This window comes from Rhododendron vialii, chromosome 2a, assembly GCF_030253575.1.
Source record: "Rhododendron vialii isolate Sample 1 chromosome 2a, ASM3025357v1".
Taxonomy (NCBI): Eukaryota; Viridiplantae; Streptophyta; class Magnoliopsida; order Ericales; family Ericaceae; genus Rhododendron; species Rhododendron vialii.
The window spans coordinates 44596541-44617158 of record NC_080558.1 but is presented as its reverse complement, the minus strand read 5'-3'; the positions used below and the strand labels follow the sequence as shown (position 1 = coordinate 44617158).

The 20618-nt window shown below is 37.1% G+C and overlaps 2 long non-coding RNA genes across 2 annotated transcripts; both read left to right on the top strand.

Annotated features, from left to right (window-relative positions):
- The first annotated feature begins 4528 nt into the window (after positions 1–4528).
- On the top strand, positions 4529–6494 carry LOC131316629 (uncharacterized). The gene is made up of 2 exons (XR_009197205.1): positions 4529–4765; positions 6247–6494. It is a non-coding gene; the product is annotated as an uncharacterized LOC131316629 (long non-coding RNA).
- A 3530-nt stretch (positions 6495–10024) lies between these two features.
- LOC131316628 (uncharacterized) lies at positions 10025–12067 on the top strand. Its single transcript, XR_009197204.1, has 2 exons — positions 10025–10337; positions 11819–12067. It is a non-coding gene; the product is annotated as an uncharacterized LOC131316628 (long non-coding RNA).
- The last annotated feature ends 8551 nt before the right edge of the window (positions 12068–20618 follow it).

The window sequence follows — 20618 nt, the reverse complement described above, 5'->3', positions numbered from 1 at the left end:
TGATATGAGATGGGAACCACCTCTTAAAGTGCTATAGTGCTTCATTTGGCTCATCATCTTGCAAGACTAATGTTGTTGTGTGCTACCAATAGAGAGTAAGCCAAAAGCAAAATGACTATCAACTTTATCGACGAACACAACAATTCAAGCAATCGTCTTTTCCCTAATCTAACATATTATAATCTCATGCAAAATCTCTATCCGAAAAGCAATCGCCAATGCTAAAATAGTAAAAGTGGTTGGCTCCATTTAGTCAATGATTTAGGAGTAGAAAGCTCTCAACGACAACACCGTCGACCAAAATGCTCCATTGAGTCAATGAATATGAGGTATCTAACTTAGAGATTCGGCGGTCTATGTTGTGATTTGGTAGATTTGGCGGTAAATTATGTGTTAGAAGGGGAAAAAAGGTGACAAAATGGTAATGAACTGTGTCACGCCCCGATCTCGCACGACCCGACCACGTGAGTTCTAAGGAAGAAAAAATATATATATCTTTTTGAAAGGGCTTTTTCAAAATGGTCAACACCAATAAAAAGAAAACCTGAAAGTTTTACCATAAAGACCAATGAGACTTCCCACCTCTCCAACAATAGAAAAATTACCTATAAGCATATTCACGTTCAAGTTTTTGAGAGAGTCAAAATATTTTATTAAATTTATTACAACCCAAGAGAATGCCAAGTCACAGGACTTCCAAAATCTTACTATCAAATTAATGGAATACAAGTATATCAACTAAGCTCATAAAAATATAACAAACCAAACACTATCATGTCTCCGGATCCACCGCCTTACCTGAAAAAGGTTGGATTATACAACGTGAGTCGACACTCAATAGGAAACGTGCTAAAGGCGAAGATAAGAGAACGCAAGCAAAATACACAATACACAAAATAATTTGTTCTTGTCTACTTCTTTTCGAATACATCAATTTGCGAGTATACACGATATCCTAAGAGAAAGCGCATTTTAATGATCCCAAAAAAAAATTGAATGTAATACTAACATTTCCTTCTCAAATATCAAACCGAAGTAAATAAATAAATAAAACAATCCGATACGGTACAATACGATGAAAATCCAATTCCTAAGTACCAAGTTATAATCAAATCACGTAAACTCATCTCATCTCATATACCCAAAATCCTTCAAACACAAAACACGTTAAATTATTTAGTCAAGTAGGAGAAAATAAGAGCACATAAGACCGATGGTCCAAATTAACAAGTTGTGTACCATTCCTAGGCGACTGATCAGGTCCTTAATCATCCAAATTTATGGGCGACTAACCCAAAGGCCTATGGTACACCTTATCCCGCGTGGGTTTACGGACTATACACCGACGGATAAACTTATTATCCACATGCTTCCGGCTACACAACAAGTACAAAATGGTCAAGTCAACCTCCAATACGTGGCTCACTAGCCCAAATAACAAGTACCAATTCCGAATCATCCAAAACTACGAGAAAGATCATACAATCTAGTCATAATCTCGAATCCGATTAGAAATTAGTGAAAACTGTCATCGTCGCAATATATATAATGAAGCAAGGGAGCAAATATAAGTTCAATCATTATTAAGTTTGTGTCTAATTACAAGAATTGTTTTTAATTAATTTTTTTTTGTCATTATATCGTACCCTTCGTAAGCATGTAAAATTGAACAACATACTACATGATCATATACTCCAGCACACTACACTCTTAGCAAGTACGACATAGTAAAAATCGCATATCTGGTAACAACTATCAAAATCATGAAAAACCTTTATACCCAAAATATTTCTATATATGAGGTACATATAGCATATACACTTAGAGCTCTCTAAAATTTTGGAAAAAAAACACACAATATCACGAATTTAAAGCACATCTTACTATACGTTCCCATATTTAAGCATTTAGCAAGAATCCTACCTCAAAAATGAAAACCTCCGAATTTGCTAGGAACTCCAAAGTTGGCCGATCAAGATTTTGTTCGGATAGATGCGTAGCCCTCCGTCCGTAGATCACGTTTTCTTCTTGACTTGTTGCGAGATTCTCGAGTCTTGGCCCTCAATTTTTGAGATTGAAGTCTAGGGTTTGAGAGAGAGAGAGAGAGAAAACAGAGAGAATACGCAGGAAAAGAAAAAAAAAACAGTAATGCTACACGCACAGATTTTGTGCACAGATTTTTTTGTGGGGCCCACTACGGGTCCCACACAAATAATCCGATCCGTTCATTAAATGTAAAATATTTTTTCAAGGGCCCCTACAAAAAATCAGCTCAATCCGATATCTATAAGTGTTTGATTCAATCATTTAACTTTTCAATATCCTGAGATTCGAATGAAAAGTTAAATGATTGAATCAAGCATCTATGAGTATCGGATTGAGCTGATTTTTTGCAGGGGGCCTTGAAAAAATGTTTTACATTTAATGAACGGCTCGGATTATTTGTGTGGGACCCGTAGTGAGCCCCACAAAAAATCTGTGCACATTTGCTGTGTGTGTAGCATTACTGAAAAAAAAAAAGAGAGAGAGAAGAAGAAATGAGGAATCGGGCTGATCCCATTCTCATATTTTAAGTGTAGTTACTACACTACACCCCCTCAACTTCCTTAGGCACTTCCTCAAGTTCTAGAATTTAATATGTAGATACACTACCACCCCATGAGTTATAAAAATAAGTCTTTAACTAATTTTAAAAGCTATCCGATATGGGTCCCCCAACACTCTCGCCCTATGGTCCACGGACTCGGGCCCGCATAACCAACATACGTATATATAAAGAAATCCATTACTCAAAAATTATCTAATTATAATTCCACATACCAACATCAATAAAATAAATTTAAAATTGGACACTGGTCTCTACAAAATGAGTAAAGAGAGGTAATTGTCGGTAGCAACGTTTCATTCTTGGGTTGGATCTGATGAGTCATTTGGCCTCAGATTGTGTAATTGTCGGTGTCTCTCACTTGTCAAGCATTGAGGGTGGTTCGCCGCCGATGAGGGGTGGGTATCTAGGGCCCGGAGCTAGTTAGGATTTGGTCTCGGGAGGTAGAGGATGAATCTAGGCTCTATTTAGTTATTTAAATGTTGCTTAGTTTTTTGATGTTTTTTCTTGTTCCTTTTGTCATTGTAATACTTGTATTTCAGTGATAATAAAATCTTTGGTTAAAAATAAAAAAAAAAGAGAGGTAAAAAAGCCAAAGAGATACTCTAATAAAGAAAAAGGTCAAAGGGCGCAAGGCAAGAGGCTAAGAAGGAATATTCTCCATATGTATGAGACAGGGTATTATGGTGACTTTAATAATTAATTAAAGTTAAGGAGACCATCTTTAACGCGGAGTTACTGGAATTTCTCATAGCTCAAGGGAAATCTATCATTTGATCAAAGTTTAGGGGAGGTAAGTGTAGATTGACATAAATTGTATTTTATGCTCATGTTTTTGTTTCTTTATTTAAGTAGTGTTGCTATAAAGAAGAAATAAACTATTGATACTTATTATTGTATAAATACTTATTTTTACGAAAGGGAAATAAGTACTTATCTTTTAAGAATGAAATTTTAAACTCAAAAATTAAGTGATTACGCAAATAATTTTTCTATCAATATGGATCTTATTTTATAGATCTCATTGAGATCTTTTATATAGTACAAAAAAAATTGAAAAATCATTTTTCATTTATATTATATATTTTTGAGTTTGAAAATATGAAATAAATAGTTATTTTTTAATAAGGTGCTCTGGAACGGAGCCTAAAACATCACTAATGACAAACTGACCCAAAAGAGACATCACAAATGACGTTGGCGGTAATACCAAACGTCATGAGTGACAAAGTGTTTTGATGTGATTTCTTTTTTATGACTTAAGTGTCCGGACCAGTTTACGTGCATCGCGACTAATCCTAAAGGACCAATCCCACCCGCTATTTGTAGCAATTAAGAGGTTTCATACACTAGACCTTAAAAAAGAGCAAATTTTTAAATCTTAAGCCTTGACTACTAGGTCAACCCGGGTTAGTTGGTTACCCTAACAGTCACTTTAGATGAGAGAAAAAAAGGATATGCAGTCATAATATGTTTTCAAAACACTTTAGATGAAGTGTTTCGAACGTGAAATCTTAAAAAGGAGCAAATCTCTACCAAATCGTACGGTGTTTTGCTGAAAAACGGTCAGAAATAAAATAGAACGTGTATGCATTCATACACGTTCATAATAGCTTTTCAATTTTTCAATTTCAGCTATTTTATTCATTCAAGGAAGCGAAAGGGTTGGCAATTTTAAGATCCATTTCTAACTGCATATATATTTAGCTGACAAATTGTAGAGACCCGTATTTTTGAGACTATATTTTTTCTTTTGCAATCGTACGGCTCGTTGAGATAGACGGTGCGGATATTCGGTGTGACATCTTCGTGGGAGGATATAACGGTAATTGTGCGAGAGGTGCACATGTGTGTGTGGGGGGTGGGAGCATGGGATTAATCCCCATGCCAATAATTTCCCCAGGAGAATCATTTCTCCCATTTTTTTTTCTCTCTTTTTCTCTCTCGGCTATCTCTCTCTCCTCCTCTCCTCCGAAAAACTCCCTCTTCTCTTCTCTCTTCGATTTCATCTACTTAGGGTGTGATTCCGGACAAGGCCAGAGAATTAAAGTTGTTATACGGAGCACGAGCTTTCCAAATATCCAAGAAAATTCATGATCGGACCTCGTTAGAGCTTGGTTGACTCGGTCAAAGGCTCGGATTTTGCTCAAAACCCATGAGGTAGGGATTTCTCACTTCTATTATGTGTGTATGTGTTGATTTGGTGTTTGAATCGTGCCCTAGATCGTTGTTTTCGTTGTTAAAAATGTTCTGGTGGAGTCTGAAAATCATGCAGTGAAAACCCATGTCCTACCGGTAGGAGTTTTGGCCCTACCGGTACAAAAGCTGTCCAGTAATGTCATTTTCGTGAAATTGTGGTCTCCTACCGGTAGGAAAATGTGTCCTACCGGTAGGAAATGAAAAATTCAGCATTTTGGCAAAACTTCGAACGGGCATAACTTTTTCATCCGAACTCTGTTTTGGGCAAATTTTATATCAAAATTCATGTACCGAAAATGTACTTTCCAATGGTGGTGGTCTCATCTCCCAATTCTTAACCGATAAGATTTGGCAGCCAAAATAAGATAGATATATTCGTATACGTTGGGAAATCCTTTTTCCTTAGAATCGTTTGGGTGAAACATGGGTGTTCTTAGGTTCCCCTGAGTACTAGTTGAATGGTTTGACGAGGCTAGTAGTATACTAAATGCTTGGTAGTGGTCGTTGGGTTCCGTATGAGTCGTTTGACACCGAAACGAGGGTTTAGAGAATATAAGGAGTATAGGTGGCCAAATGTTGTATGTGTTGACATGCGAAGTGAAAAACGAACACATAGAATTCTTCTTGAGTTAAACAATGCTAAGCATGGATACCCGAGACAATTCCTTGTGTTTGATATGTGGTACACCTCTTGCGTAACTTATACGATTTTGCGAGTTGCAAGGTGGAAGTCCATGAACTCGCTATGAGAGTTTATCTTTTGATGTGTGAGTGCTTGTATGGTGATGAGAAATTACTAACGTAACGATTGCGAGTTGATTGAGATGAAATTATCTGTACTACTTTTATGTGAATAAGTTTTCGTTGTGAATTCATTATATGTGACTGGAATGAATGGCTAAATTGTAAAGTGTATCGAAGGAATTGTGGTATGGTGACCTTTGATGTGTGACTTGAATTAGTTCCATCAGTGAGGACGAAACTAGTGGGGAGTATCGGGATTTCTTAATTGGCCTGGCAGGAGCTTTTGCTCATGATACAGAATGATGAGGAAATTGTGACACGATGTGAATGGAAATGGGCTATCATTGTGAAAGTGTAAGTAAGTGATACGAAAGACATTGGTGTTGCGGTTCTTTGATTACGATAGTTTCATAAGTCAAGATATCGGATTGGTGATTCGAAGTGATATGAGGGACAGTGGCAGTCATGAGAAAATCATATAGATAGTAAGTCCTCGTGGTTGAATTAGAGTTTTGGTGTGTAGTCACGGTACTTCATTTATGTCTTCGACCTTGGGAAAATTACTAGTTGTGTTTCGTTTCATCATTTGAGATACCGTACCTTGCTTTTGTTATTCATTCCACCTGTCATCCCATTCGTATATAATAGTTGTGTAGATTTCTCTACTGGGCACGTGTTTGCTCAACCTACCATTTCAGGTTCATTGCAGGTCATGGTCATGGTCATGGAGTACTTGGAGTGCATGCTGACATTATCGATTAAAGCTATTTTGGAGAGCACTTTATTTTTCTTGTTTAACAAACGACTTTGTTATGAAATTCCTACTTTGAAAGATTGTATTTGTAGACCAATTTATGGAATCGGAAACTGTATTGTATTTTGGGGTATTGTACGTACGATTGTGAGGACTTTGTATTTCAAATGGTATTGTTAATTTATGTTGAAAATCGAGGGCGTGACAACTTGGTATCAGAGCATTAGGTTTGAATACCTAGAGACCGTGGGGAGACTTAGTCTCAGGGGTTCAAAAAAAAAAGTCATTGCATATTTTTAACAAAACATGAGTGTGCTTGCCTGACTGATGTGTGTTCATTGATGTGGCATTGCATCTGTGTTTATGCGAATTGGTGGAATGTGGTTGACTCATGTAAAAAAGAAAAAGAAGAAGAAGAAGAGAAGTTTGACCTCTTTGTAGTGACTACGGTTGCGAAGTTACTGTTATTAGTTTTGATCTTGAGCCGTTTGTGGTAAGGTATCCTTTCAGATGAGATGTTAGACAAAAAAAAAATTTTGAAAAGTCGAGATTGTTGTAGTGGTTATGCGTAGTGGCGAGGTTGAAATGTGAAAGATGATATCCGTTAGTATGTAAAAGAAGTGTTGTATTGTTAACAAGGTTTGTGAGCTAAATACTTGATGCGTTTTATTTGAATTGTGTAGATTATGTGTTAAGTTTAAATACCTTAAGTAATTTTCATGTGATGCGAGGTGTATCATAGCTAAAGGATTGAACTAGTGAGTGTCTTGAATGTATGAAGAGATGATGTCTTGTTGTGGTAATGATTGTGTTTATTATTGTTATGGTAGTTATAGGGGTAGTGGTTTTAAGAATAGGTAAGACAGGTGGAACCCTTGTAAGTATCTGAGATTGACTTAGGAAGATGAGAGTTGTAGGTAGGGTGTTTAGAAACAGTATGTGTCTTCTGGACACCCAGGCGACTACCGAAGAGATCCAGTTGGAAGAGGCGCTTGATCACCGCTCCTTCTAGATGGAAGTCTCGGGAAGTCAATCGGATACTAGGTTTATATTAAGGGGTAAGATCTCTAGGCTTGAGGCAGATAACTATATATAGAAATTTCGTAGAAAAATGATGTGCTGTGGTGTTGTCGTAGTCATTGTGGTGATTGCCGTAGCGGTAGTGTTATGAGGGGTCGATAGGAGAATATTAGTTGTGTTATTCGGAGATAGGGAAAATAAGACACAAGGAGAAAGATAGTGATGTGATTTAAGTCAAGTGGTCAATGTAAGGCAAAGTAAGAAAATTGTTTGAAGTAAAGGCGATATAAGGGTGAACTGTTAAGGCTAATAATGAAGTGGAGTGTAGTTGGCATCCTTAGTTGGAATGGTGTGAAATTCATGGCAAGTGAGACTATTAGAAGTTCTTGGTGCGAGTGAAATTGATTCTTGAGTAATGAGGTAGTACGAGTCTTAGAATATAAAGAGGAATATAGACATGTTATTTGTAACCCCAGAGTCTTGTTAGTGTTTAGAAGAGGTTTATCAATTTGTTTGTATTTATATTGGTGTTTAAAATTTTAGTATCGAGAAAATCAATAGCAGTAAAAGTTTATTAGTGCAACTATTGCATACATTGTGTAGGTATTTGGGCGATGAAATATCGTGTGATTGTAAAGTTGATAGAGAAATGATTAATATTGATGTTGCGTATTTGTTACATGATATTCGAGATTGTGAAAATGGGAAACATGTGACTTGAGTAGGCTAATTGACGAGAGTGTTCGAGATTGATGGGTAAACAGAAAATGTGAAAGGTATCGTGAAGTTGAAAGGAACGAGATTACCATTGGGCTTTCTAGAGTGATGAAATGTGAAGTGATGGATACTTTGTGAGTCCGATGGACACTTTGTGAGTCCGATGGATACTTTGTGAGTCCGATGGACACTTTGTGAGGTTGTTGGATACTTTGTGAGTCCGTGGATGCTTTGTGAGACTGATGGATACTTTGTGAGTCCGATGGACACTTTGTGAGTTCGATGGATACTTTGTGAGTCCGATGGACACTTTGTGAGGTTGTTGGATACTTTGTGAGTCCGTGGATGCTTTGTGAGACTGATGGATACTTTGTGAGTCCGATGGGCACTTTATGAGACCGCTGGATACTTTGTGAGTCTGATTGACACTTTGTGAGATTGCTGGATACTTGGTGAGTCCGTTGGATACTTTGTGAGTTGGTGAATCTGCTGGATACTGAGTGAGCCTGTTAATGCGTGGATGTGTCTGGCATTGTGTAAGCTATTAAATTGCATTGTGGGTTTGTTGAAATATTTCGTGAATGAAATGTGCTGTTGTTTAGTTCTAACCTACATATTTGATTTATTATGTAATCTCAATGCGTGAAATTTGCTTTAAGTATATGATGTAGAATAAACAGTGATGCTTATGTGGGTAGTTGCTATGAGTGTATGCCTTTCTTGAGTAGCAACAACGATGTTTGGAGAATTGGGTTTAAGGAAATAGTGGATTGATAGTTTACCAGAATGGTTTTAATGTGTCTTGTGAAGAGTTATGTAAAAGGGACGCGTTACAATAGGGGAGAGTTTGGATTTTCGAAAATAGAAACCGATAGTGATTCAGAGTGGGCTAGAGAATATGAAGTAGTGTTGAACTCTTAGTTGTGTTTGAGTGTTAAATGGCCGAAAAAAAATGTTTGAGATTTGTGCAGAGTCGATATAAAAGTTGTGTTGGTAAACAGAAATGTGAGTCAGAGATAAAGGTTGATGATTTTGTGTTAGGTGTGTTTCGTCGTACCAAGGGAGGTGAACCCTGTCTTTGAGAAAGGGAAGTGAGTAGCGAGGTGCGTGAAATAATTTGAGATTGTTAAAGAGAATAATGCAACTATCTATTATCAATGGTATTGATAGAATTGAATCAATTGTGGGGTGTGTTTATTTTATTTTATTTTTATTTTTGGAGACGAAAGATGTATTAATAGCTTTGAAATGTGAGACGTTCAACGAGGGTGAGTTGGTGTTAAAATTGAGCAAATGGTGATGATCGTTATGTAGTGATTGAGTTTTGGGTTTCTTGGTTTTATTACAGTGGAGAGTATTTGGGTATTCAAAAAAAAATATTGATGGATTGATCTATCAGTTGGTATTGGGAAAATGAAGCTTATGAGTATTAGAATTATAGTTATTATAAGCAGTTTAGTATGTCCTTCTGGGAAGTTCAAGAGATACTTAGTGGAATAAACTGAAAAGAATGAGAATGAGGAATTCTAGAGTTCGACGAACGTGAGATTATAAACTGTTGAATCTCGGTGGGATTGTCATGAAGATATGTGGGGACTAGTATTTTGGTATAGATGTTAGGATTTGAAAATATGATAAAGATGATGGAGGTTTGTGGCTGAGTGTTGAGTGATAAGACCATACCATTAGTGAGGGTTCTGAGGAGCAAACGAGATAAGGAAGAATCTGCGTAGAAAAGAAAGAATGATGTTATAAGTATGAAATTGCAACATGAGGTTTGGTAGTACGATTGGTGACTCGGCTGGGTTTGGGTTGGCAAATTTCGAGGACGAAATTTCTTTAAGGAGGGCAGGGTGTAGAGACCCGTATTTTTGAGACTATATTTTTTCTTTTGCAATCGTACGGCTCGTTGAGATAGACGGTGCGGATATTCGGTGTGACATCTTCGTGGGAGGATATAACGGTAATTGTGCGAGAGGTGCACATGTGTGTGTGGGGGGTGGGAGCATGGGATTAATCCCCATGCCAATAATTTCCCCAGGAGAATCATTTCTCCCATTTTTTTTTCTCTCTTTTTCTCTCTCGGCTATCTCTCTCTCCTCCTCTCCTCCGAAAAACTCCCTCTTCTCTTCTCTCTTCGATTTCATCTACTTAGGGTGTGATTCCGGACAAGGCCAGAGAATTAAAGTTGTTATACGGAGCACGAGCTTTCCAAATATCCAAGAAAATTCATGATCGGACCTCGTTAGAGCTTGGTTGACTCGGTCAAAGGCTCGGATTTTGCTCAAAACCCATGAGGTAGGGATTTCTCACTTCTATTATGTGTGTATGTGTTGATTTGGTGTTTGAATCGTGCCCTAGATCGTTGTTTTCGTTGTTAAAAATGTTCTGGTGGAGTCTGAAAATCATGCAGTGAAAACCCATGTCCTACCGGTAGGAGTTTTGGCCCTACCGGTACAAAAGCTGTCCAGTAATGTCATTTTCGTGAAATTGTGGTCTCCTACCGGTAGGAAAATGTGTCCTACCGGTAGGAAATGAAAAATTCAGCATTTTGGCAAAACTTCGAACGGGCATAACTTTTTCATCCGAACTCTGTTTTGGGCAAATTTTATATCAAAATTCATGTACCGAAAATGTACTTTCCAATGGTGGTGGTCTCATCTCCCAATTCTTAACCGATAAGATTTGGCAGCCAAAATAAGATAGATATATTCGTATACGTTGGGAAATCCTTTTTCCTTAGAATCGTTTGGGTGAAACATGGGTGTTCTTAGGTTCCCCTGAGTACTAGTTGAATGGTTTGACGAGGCTAGTAGTATACTAAATGCTTGGTAGTGGTCGTTGGGTTCCGTATGAGTCGTTTGACACCGAAACGAGGGTTTAGAGAATATAAGGAGTATAGGTGGCCAAATGTTGTATGTGTTGACATGCGAAGTGAAAAACGAACACATAGAATTCTTCTTGAGTTAAACAATGCTAAGCATGGATACCCGAGACAATTCCTTGTGTTTGATATGTGGTACACCTCTTGCGTAACTTATACGATTTTGCGAGTTGCAAGGTGGAAGTCCATGAACTCGCTATGAGAGTTTATCTTTTGATGTGTGAGTGCTTGTATGGTGATGAGAAATTACTAACGTAACGATTGCGAGTTGATTGAGATGAAATTATCTGTACTACTTTTATGTGAATAAGTTTTCGTTGTGAATTCATTATATGTGACTGGAATGAATGGCTAAATTGTAAAGTGTATCGAAGGAATTGTGGTATGGTGACCTTTGATGTGTGACTTGAATTAGTTCCATCAGTGAGGACGAAACTAGTGGGGAGTATCGGGATTTCTTAATTGGCCTGGCAGGAGCTTTTGCTCATGATACAGAATGATGAGGAAATTGTGACACGATGTGAATGGAAATGGGCTATCATTGTGAAAGTGTAAGTAAGTGATACGAAAGACATTGGTGTTGCGGTTCTTTGATTACGATAGTTTCATAAGTCAAGATATCGGATTGGTGATTCGAAGTGATATGAGGGACAGTGGCAGTCATGAGAAAATCATATAGATAGTAAGTCCTCGTGGTTGAATTAGAGTTTTGGTGTGTAGTCACGGTACTTCATTTATGTCTTCGACCTTGGGAAAATTACTAGTTGTGTTTCGTTTCATCATTTGAGATACCGTACCTTGCTTTTGTTATTCATTCCACCTGTCATCCCATTCGTATATAATAGTTGTGTAGATTTCTCTACTGGGCACGTGTTTGCTCAACCTACCATTTCAGGTTCATTGCAGGTCATGGTCATGGTCATGGAGTACTTGGAGTGCATGCTGACATTATCGATTAAAGCTATTTTGGAGAGCACTTTATTTTTCTTGTTTAACAAACGACTTTGTTATGAAATTCCTACTTTGAAAGATTGTATTTGTAGACCAATTTATGGAATCGGAAACTGTATTGTATTTTGGGGTATTGTACGTACGATTGTGAGGACTTTGTATTTCAAATGGTATTGTTAATTTATGTTGAAAATCGAGGGCGTGACACAAATAACCATTGAAAAGAATCAAATTTGTTTCTACTGCAAATTAGTTTTTCAAGGTGGTGATTATAACATCCACCCTTTTGGCTTGCCCCCAAACAAGGCTCTGTTTCTTTTGCTCCGTGCTCACCATTTTAAAACGTAAAATAGAAGTGAGAAACTTACGTCCAGATCCAATGGTAAGAAGAACTGCACGTCTAATTAGGAGTGGGCATCATGTCGTGTGACTCGTGTCATCTCGTGTTCGTGTCAGAATTCTCTTAATCCTAACCCGACCTGTTTAGCTTTTCATGTTATCGTGTTGTGTCATATTCACTGTTCCGTGAAGAAATAGCCGACCCTAAACTACTAACTTCGTGTTAGGTTGGAGTCGTGTTATCGTATCCTTTCATGTTTAGTTTTTCGTGTTAAAAATAGATGACCCTAATCCGCTAACTTCGTGTCGAGTCGAAAATTCCCACCCATACGTCTAAGTCCAGTTCAAGTGATCATAACTTCCCTATAAAAACTTTTGGCTGTTTTTTTCCCCTATAATAATACCACCATGAATCTCTCTTCCACTATAAATTTCTCAGACTTCCATGGGACAAAAGAGTCAACAATGAGACAAAAAGACCTAAACATGCATGAAAAAATTCAAAGATAAATTAGTAGTAGTAGTTTAAAACTTAGGACCTACAGAAACGGTAGTCAAAGGAAAGGGTATCTAGCTACCAAATCAGACCTAAACATGTTCAAGGTATCGTGTTAGCTGTGATGCTCCATTTATCCATCCATAATTGATCTTGATCCGATTTAAAATGAGGATGATAGCAGCTTTTTTACCAAAATAATTTATCTTCGACCCACTAAGGGTAAAATGATAATTTCCTTCAATGTACAAATGATTTTAGATCCAAACAACTTTGGTAAGAAAGTAGATTTAATAAGATTTTTAACGGTTCAAACCACGCTCAAATCGGATTTCGAGTGTGTCCGCGCTGAGCCTGCAAAATTTAGCATGTTTCAAAGCATAAAGAATGCGCCCAGGGCGCAAGGGAGAGCGCCTGAGGCGCATCAAAATGCGCCTGGGGCGCACTAAAGCTGTCGCTTGTCCTGGACACTCTGAATTCATATTTACGCATGGTTTGTATCGTTAAAAAGCTTGTTAAATTTACTTTCTATCCCATGTAGTTTGGATCCAAAATCTTTTATACATAAGAATATGTGACCATTTTACCCTCAATGGGTCAAAATAAAATTTATTTCGGTAAAATGCTCGCAACTTTCTCATATTAACTTGGATAAAGACCAATTATATATCGATAATAGGGTTTTCAGAGTTCTAAAAGGTGGAGGAACACAACAGTAAAAATATTTAGATTTAGTTCATGAAAAGTGAGGCATAAAGGAGACCATTAGAAATAAATTCGGAGCCTTTTAAGGCTAAAATAGGTTTTGTCCTTCATTCGGTGCTCAAATTCCTAGTTATTTAAGTAATTATTCATCGTTTAAGTGGTTCTACGAAAAATTCCGTTAGTAAAATTATGATCTAAAAACAAAGTTTCTCTGTGTGTGTCTTATGTCTATTTAGTTACGAAATGTTCTAGAGGCGCAAAAGTTCAAGTGAGGATAGTCATATGAATACCTTACGTTAAGAATTTTTATGTTGAAACGATTTCTGATGATTCGAGGAAGTGTGGAAGTCCTGTAAGATTTTTGTAACTCTTACGGAATGAACGAATATCCTAGAATTAGGAATGTGAGTTCGGAATGGAACTAAGAATGTGTAGAGAGCGCGCAAACGTTTTTAGCTTTAATGGCTTCGATGATCTTTGAATCGGTCTGATTTTAACCAACTTTTCATAAATGATACTTCCTTAATTGTGTTGTTCCTTTTCATCATATTTTAGTAGTTTAAAAACCCTATCTATCCATACATAATTATCTTGTTCCGATTTAGAATAGGGTGATACGAGCTTTTTACAAAAATAATTCATCTTTTGACTCACTACGGGTAAAATGGTAATATCCTTTGATGGACAAATGATTTTGAATCAAAACAACATTGGTAAGAAAGTAGATTTAACAAGCTTTTTAACGGTTCAAATCACGCTTAAATCGGATTTCGGAAGTGTCCATGTCGAGCCCGCAAAGTTTAGCATGTTTTTAAGTGTTAAGGATGTACTCGGGGCCCGGGGGGTTTGTGGCGCCTGAGGCGCAGTAAAATGCGCCTTGGGCGCACTAAGTTGTCTAACATACCAAACTTTGTGGACTTGTCTCGGACACTCCGAAATTCAGATTTGCGCGTAGTTTGAACTTTTAAAAACCTTGTTCAATCTACTTTCTATCCCCAAATAGTTTGGATCCAAAAAATATTTTATACATAAGAATATGTGACCATTTTACCCTCAATGGGTTAAAATAAAATTCATTTCGGTAAAACGCTCCCAACTCCCTCTTATTAAATTGGTTCAAGACCAATTATATATCGATACATAGGGTTTTTAAAGTTCTGAAAGGTGGTGGAACACAACCATAAAAATATTTAGATTTAGTTCATGAAAAGTGGGTATAAAGGAGACCATTAGAAAAAAATATGAATTCCTTACGTTAGAAATTTTTATGTTGAATTGATTTCTGATGATTCGAGGAAGCATAGAAAGCCCTATAAGAATTTTTGTAACTCTTAAGGAATGAACAAATATCCTTGAATTAGGAATGTGTGTTCGGAATGGAATTGAGAATGTGTAGAGAGCGCGCAAACATTTTTAACTTTAGTGGCTCAGATAATCTTTAAATCGGTCTGCCTTTAACCGACTTTTCGTAAATTATACTTCTTTGATCGTATTGTTCATTTACATCATATTTTGGTAGTTTAAAAACCCTATCTATCCATCCATAATTAGCATTGATCCGATTTAGAATAGGGTAATACGTGCTTTATACAGAAATAATTCAACTTTTGACCCAATAAAGGTAAAATGGTAATATCCTTTGATGTACAAATGATTTTGAATCAAAACAACTTTACATGTTTCTAAGTATTAACTATGCGCCCGGGGGGGGGGGGGGGTGGGGGAGTTGTGTGGGCGCGCCAGGGGCACACTAAGCACTCTAACAAATCAAATTTTGTGGACTTGTCCCGAACACTCCGAAATTCAGATTTGCGCGTGGTTTGAACCGTTAAAAAGCTTGTTCAATCAACTTTCTATCCCAAGTAGTTTGTATCCAAAATCATTTATACATAAGAATAGGTGACCATTTTATCCTCAGTGGGTCAAAATAAAATTCATTTCGGTAAAATGCGTGCAACTTTCTCATATTAAAGTGGATCAAGACCAATTATATATCGGTAAATAGGGTTTTTAAAGTTCTGAAAGGTGGTGGAACACAACCGTAAAAATATTTAGATTTAGTTCATGAAAAGTGGGTATAAAGGAGACCATTAGAAAAAATATGAATACCATACATTAGGAATTTTTATGTTGAAACGATTTCTGATGATTGGAAAGCCCTGTAAGATTTTTGTAACTCTTACAGAATGAACGAATATCCTAGAATTAGGAATGTGTGTTCGGAAAGGAATTGAGAATGTTTAGAGAGTGCGCAAACATTTTTAGCTTTAGTGGCTCCGATGATCTTTGAATCGGTCTTCTTTTAACCAACTTTTGATAAATTATACTTCTTTAATTGTATTGTTCCTTTTCATCATATTTTAGTAGTTTAAAAACCCTATCTATCCATCCATAATTAGTCTTGATCCGATTTAGAATAGGGTGATACGTGATTTTTACAAAAATAATTCATCTTTCGACCCAATAAGGGTAAAATGGTAATATCCTTTGATGTACAAATTGATTTTGAATCAAAACAACTTTGGTAAGAAAGTAGATTTAATAAGCTTTTTGACTGTGCGAACCACGCTCAAATCGGATTTCGGATGTGTCCGTGTCGAGCCCGCAAAGTTTAGCATGTTTTTAAGTATTAACAATACTTTCTTCTTTTGTCTTGTTTCCCCTCGATGTACCCTTTCGAGTTATTATAAAAAGTTTCGTTTGCCGGGAAAAAAAAAAGTATTAACAATGCGCTCGGGGCGCAAGGGGGGCTCTTGAGGCGCAGAAAAATGCACCCGGGGCGCACTAACCACTCTAACAGACCAAACTTTGTGGACTTGTCCCATACACTCCGAAATTCAGATTGTTCGTGGTTTAAACAGTTAAAAAGCTTGTTTAATCTGCTTCCTATCCCAAGTAGTTTGGATCCAAAATCATTTATACATAAGAATAGGTGACCATTTTACCATCAGTGGGTCAAAATAAAATTCATTTCTGGAAAACGCTTGCAACTTTCTCATATTAAAGTGGATCAAGACCAATTATATATCGATAAATACAGTTTTTAAAGTTCTGAAAGGTGGTGGAACACAACCGTAAAAATATTTGGATTTAGTTCATGAAAAGTGGGTATAAAGGAGACCATTAGAAAAAATATGAATACCTTACTTTAGGAATTTTTATATATGTTGAAACGATTTCTAATGATTTGAGGATGCGTGGAAAGCCCTGTAAGATTTTTGTAACTCTTACGGAATGAACAAATATCCTAGAATTAAGAATGTGTGTTCGGAAAGGAATTGAGAATGTTTAGAGAGTGAGCAAACATTTTTAGATTTAGTGGCTCCGATGATATTTGAATCGGTCTTCTTTTAACCAACTTTTCATAAATTACACTTCTTTAATTGTATTGTTCCTTTTCATCATATTTTAGCAGTTTAAAAACCCTATCTATCCATCCATAATTAGTCTTGATCCGATTTAGAATAGGGTGATACGTGCTTTTTACAGAAATAATTCATCTTTCGACCCACTAAGGGTAAAATGGTAATATCCTTTGATGTACAAATGATTTTTGATCAAAAAAACTTTGGTAAAAAAGTAGATTTAACAAGCTTTTTAAGTTCAAACCACGCTCAAATCGGATTTCGGATGTGTCTGTGTCGAGCCGGCAAAGTTTAGCATGCTTCTAAGTGTTAAGGATGCGCCCCGGGCGCAAGGGGGGGCGCCTGAGGCACAGCAAAATGTGCCTTGGGCGCACTAACCACTTTAGGGTGGGTAAACAAAATTGCACTTGGAAAAAAGCAGTCTAGTTCTCATATCACATTATTTCAATTACCCAGCTTGAACTGTTGAGAATGAGAAAATTTTGGGTACAGGGAGGGTATTGCCACGTGGTGCCCGACACTCCATCCGAGCCGTCCAATACACTTTTGAACTGCTCATATTTTGAGTGGGGTGTTATGGATATTTTGCATTTAAAATTCACCCCCTAGCTCAAATCTGAGCCGCCAGGCACCACGTGGTAATACCCTACCCGTACACAAAATTTTCTCCTCGATAACATGCTGTCAAGGCTACAATGCCAATGTATGAGGATCCTCGACAAGAATGGGTAAATTAGGTGAAAACATGAAGTATCACCTCACCTGCACATTTAAGCATTGTATTTCGTTTTGCAAACTGAATGGAATCGAGAGGGCAAATACCCTATGCCGATTCTTTCGATCCTCTGTCAACCCTTTCTGTACCATCTCCGCCTCTCTATCGATGGAAGAAACGGTTGAGGCGTTCACAAATTTCGATGCATAAACAACCAAAATACTACGAATTCGTTATTCCTTAAGCCAAGTGCCAAGAACTGGAGAAGACAATGTGACCTTTTGAGAACTTCTTCCATGTTTTCAGTACCAAGGCTTTTGTGCCAAGAACTGGAGAAGATAATATGACCTTTTAAGGCAACATGCAATTGTACTGCATGTTCCTTTTGCTGCTTGATTGCCACTATTAATAATTAGCAGAGTGCAACAAGCAACAAAAAATCCAACTAGGCACCCCAAGGAAAAAGTATGTGCCAAATCAATACAAATCTTTTTGTGGTGTTTGGATTTGATCAGTAGGGTATGTGCTCGGCTCCTGGTTCCCTCCTAGTAGCTCTGCTCGTCCTCCTCCGCCTACCTGCAAAAAGGCTGGTGGCAGCCTAGTGACCCTCCGAAATCCAAAACACCAAAGATCAAAAGCATGGGGAGATTGGAATTACAAAAGCATAGGAATAATCAAGCTTGTTCGTGTCATGTGATATCGTGTTCGTGTCAGAATTCTCTCAACCTTAATCTGACCTGTTTAAGTTTTCATGTTATCTTGTCGTGTCATATTCGTTTTCCCCGACAGAAAGAGCTGATCCTAACCCACTAACTTCATGTCGGGTCGAAAATTCCAACCCCTACGTCTAAGTCCAGTTCAAGTGAACATAACTTCCCTATAAAATCTTTTGGCCGTTTTTTTTTTCCCTATAATACCACCATGAATCTATCGTCCTCTATACTTCCATGGGACAAAAGAGTCAACAATGAGAAAAAGACCTAAACAAGCATGAAAAAATTCGAAGATAAATTAGTTTAAAACTTAGGACCTACTGAAACGGAATTCTCTCAACCTTAATCTGACCTGTTTAATTTTTCATGTTATCTTGTCGTGTCATATTCGTTTCTCCCGACAGAAAGAACTTATCCTAACCCACTAACTTCATGTCGGGTCGAAAATTCCAACCCCTACGTCTAAGTCCAGTTCAAGTGAACATAACTTCCCTATAAAATCTTTTGGCCGTTTTTTTTTTCCCTATAATACCGCCATGAATCTATCGTCCTCTATAAATTTCTCACTTCCATGGGACAAAAGAGTCAACAATGAGAAAAAGACCTAAACATGCATGAAAAATTTTGAAGATAAATTAGTTTAAAACTTAGGACGTACTGAAACGGAATTCTCTCAACCTTAATCTGACCTGTTTAAGTTTTCATGTTATCTTGTCGTGTCATATTCATTTTTTCCGACAGAAAGAACTTATCCTAACCCACTAACTTCATGTCGGGTTGAAAATTCCAACCCCTACGTCTAAGTCCAGTTCAAGTGAACATAACTTCCCTATAAAATCTTTTGGCCGTTTTTTTTTTCCCTATAATACCACCATGAATCTATCGTCCTCTATAAATTTCTCACTTCCATGGGACAAAAGAGTCAACAATGAGAAAAAGACCTAAACATGCATGAAAAAATTCGAAGATAAATTAATTTAAAACTTAGGACCTACTGAAACGGTAGTCAAAGAAATGGGTATCTACCAAATCAGAGCCCTAAACATGTTCATGGTATCGTGTTAGCTGTGATTCTCCATCTATCCATCCATAATTGATCTTGATCTGATTTAAAATGAGGGTGATAGGACCTTTTTTTACAGAAATAATTTGTCTTCGACCCTCTAAGGGTAAAATGATAATTTCCTTTGATGGACAAAGGATTTTGGATCCAAACAACTTTGGTAAGAAAGTAGATTTAATAAGCTTTTTAACTGTTCAAACCAAGCTCAAATCGAATTTCGGGTGTGTCCGTGTCGAGCCCACAAAGTTTAGCACGTTTCTAAGCATTTAGAATGCGCCCCAAGGTAGGGCACCTGAGGGGCATCAAAATGCGCCAGGGGCGCACTAAAGCTGTCTAACCGACTAAACTTTTTGGGCTTGGCCCGGACACTCTAAAATTCATGTTTACGCGTGGTAAGAACCGTTAAAAAACTTGTTCAATTTACTTTCTATCCCAATTAGTTTGGTTCCAAAATAATTTATACATAAGAACATGTGACCATTTTACCCTTAGTTGGTCAAAATAAAATTCATTTCGGTAAAACGCCCGCAACTTTCTCATTTTAACTTGGATCATGACCAATTATATATCAATAATAGGGTTTTTAAAGTTCTAAAAGGTAGTGGAACACAACCATAAAAATATTTAGATTTAGTTCATGAAAAGTGGGTATAAAGGAGACCATTAGAAAAAAATTCGGAGCCTTTAAGACTAAAACACGTTTTGTCCTTCATTCGGTGCTCAAATCCCTAGTTCTTTAAGTAATTATTCGTCGTTTAAGTGGTTCTCTGAAAAATTCCGTTAGTAAAATTATAATCTAAAAATAGAGTTTTTCTCTGTGTGTCTTACGTCTATTTAGTTACGAAATATTCCAGAGGCGCAAATGTTCAAGTGAGGATAGTCATATGAATACCTTACGTAAGGAATTTTTACGTTGAAACGATTTCTGATGATTCGGGGAAGCTTGGAGAGCCCTGTAAGATTTTTGTAACTCTTACGGAATGAACGAATATCCTAGAATTAGGACTGTGTGTTCGGAATGAACTTAGAATGTGTAGCGAGCTAGAGCGCAAACGTTTTTAGCTTTAGTGGCTCCGATGATTTTTGAATCGGTCTGCTTTTAATCTATTGTTGATAAATTGTACTCCTTTATACGAGCTTTTTACCGAAATAATTCGTCTTCCAACCCAATAAGGGTAAAATGGTAATATCTTTTGATGTACAATTGATTTTGAATCAAAACAACTTTGGTTAGAAAGTAGATTTAATAAGCTTTTTAACGGTTCAAACCACACTCATATCGGATTTTGGGTGTGTCCGTATCGCGCCCGCAAAGTTTAGCATGTTTCTAAGTGTTAAGAATGCTCCC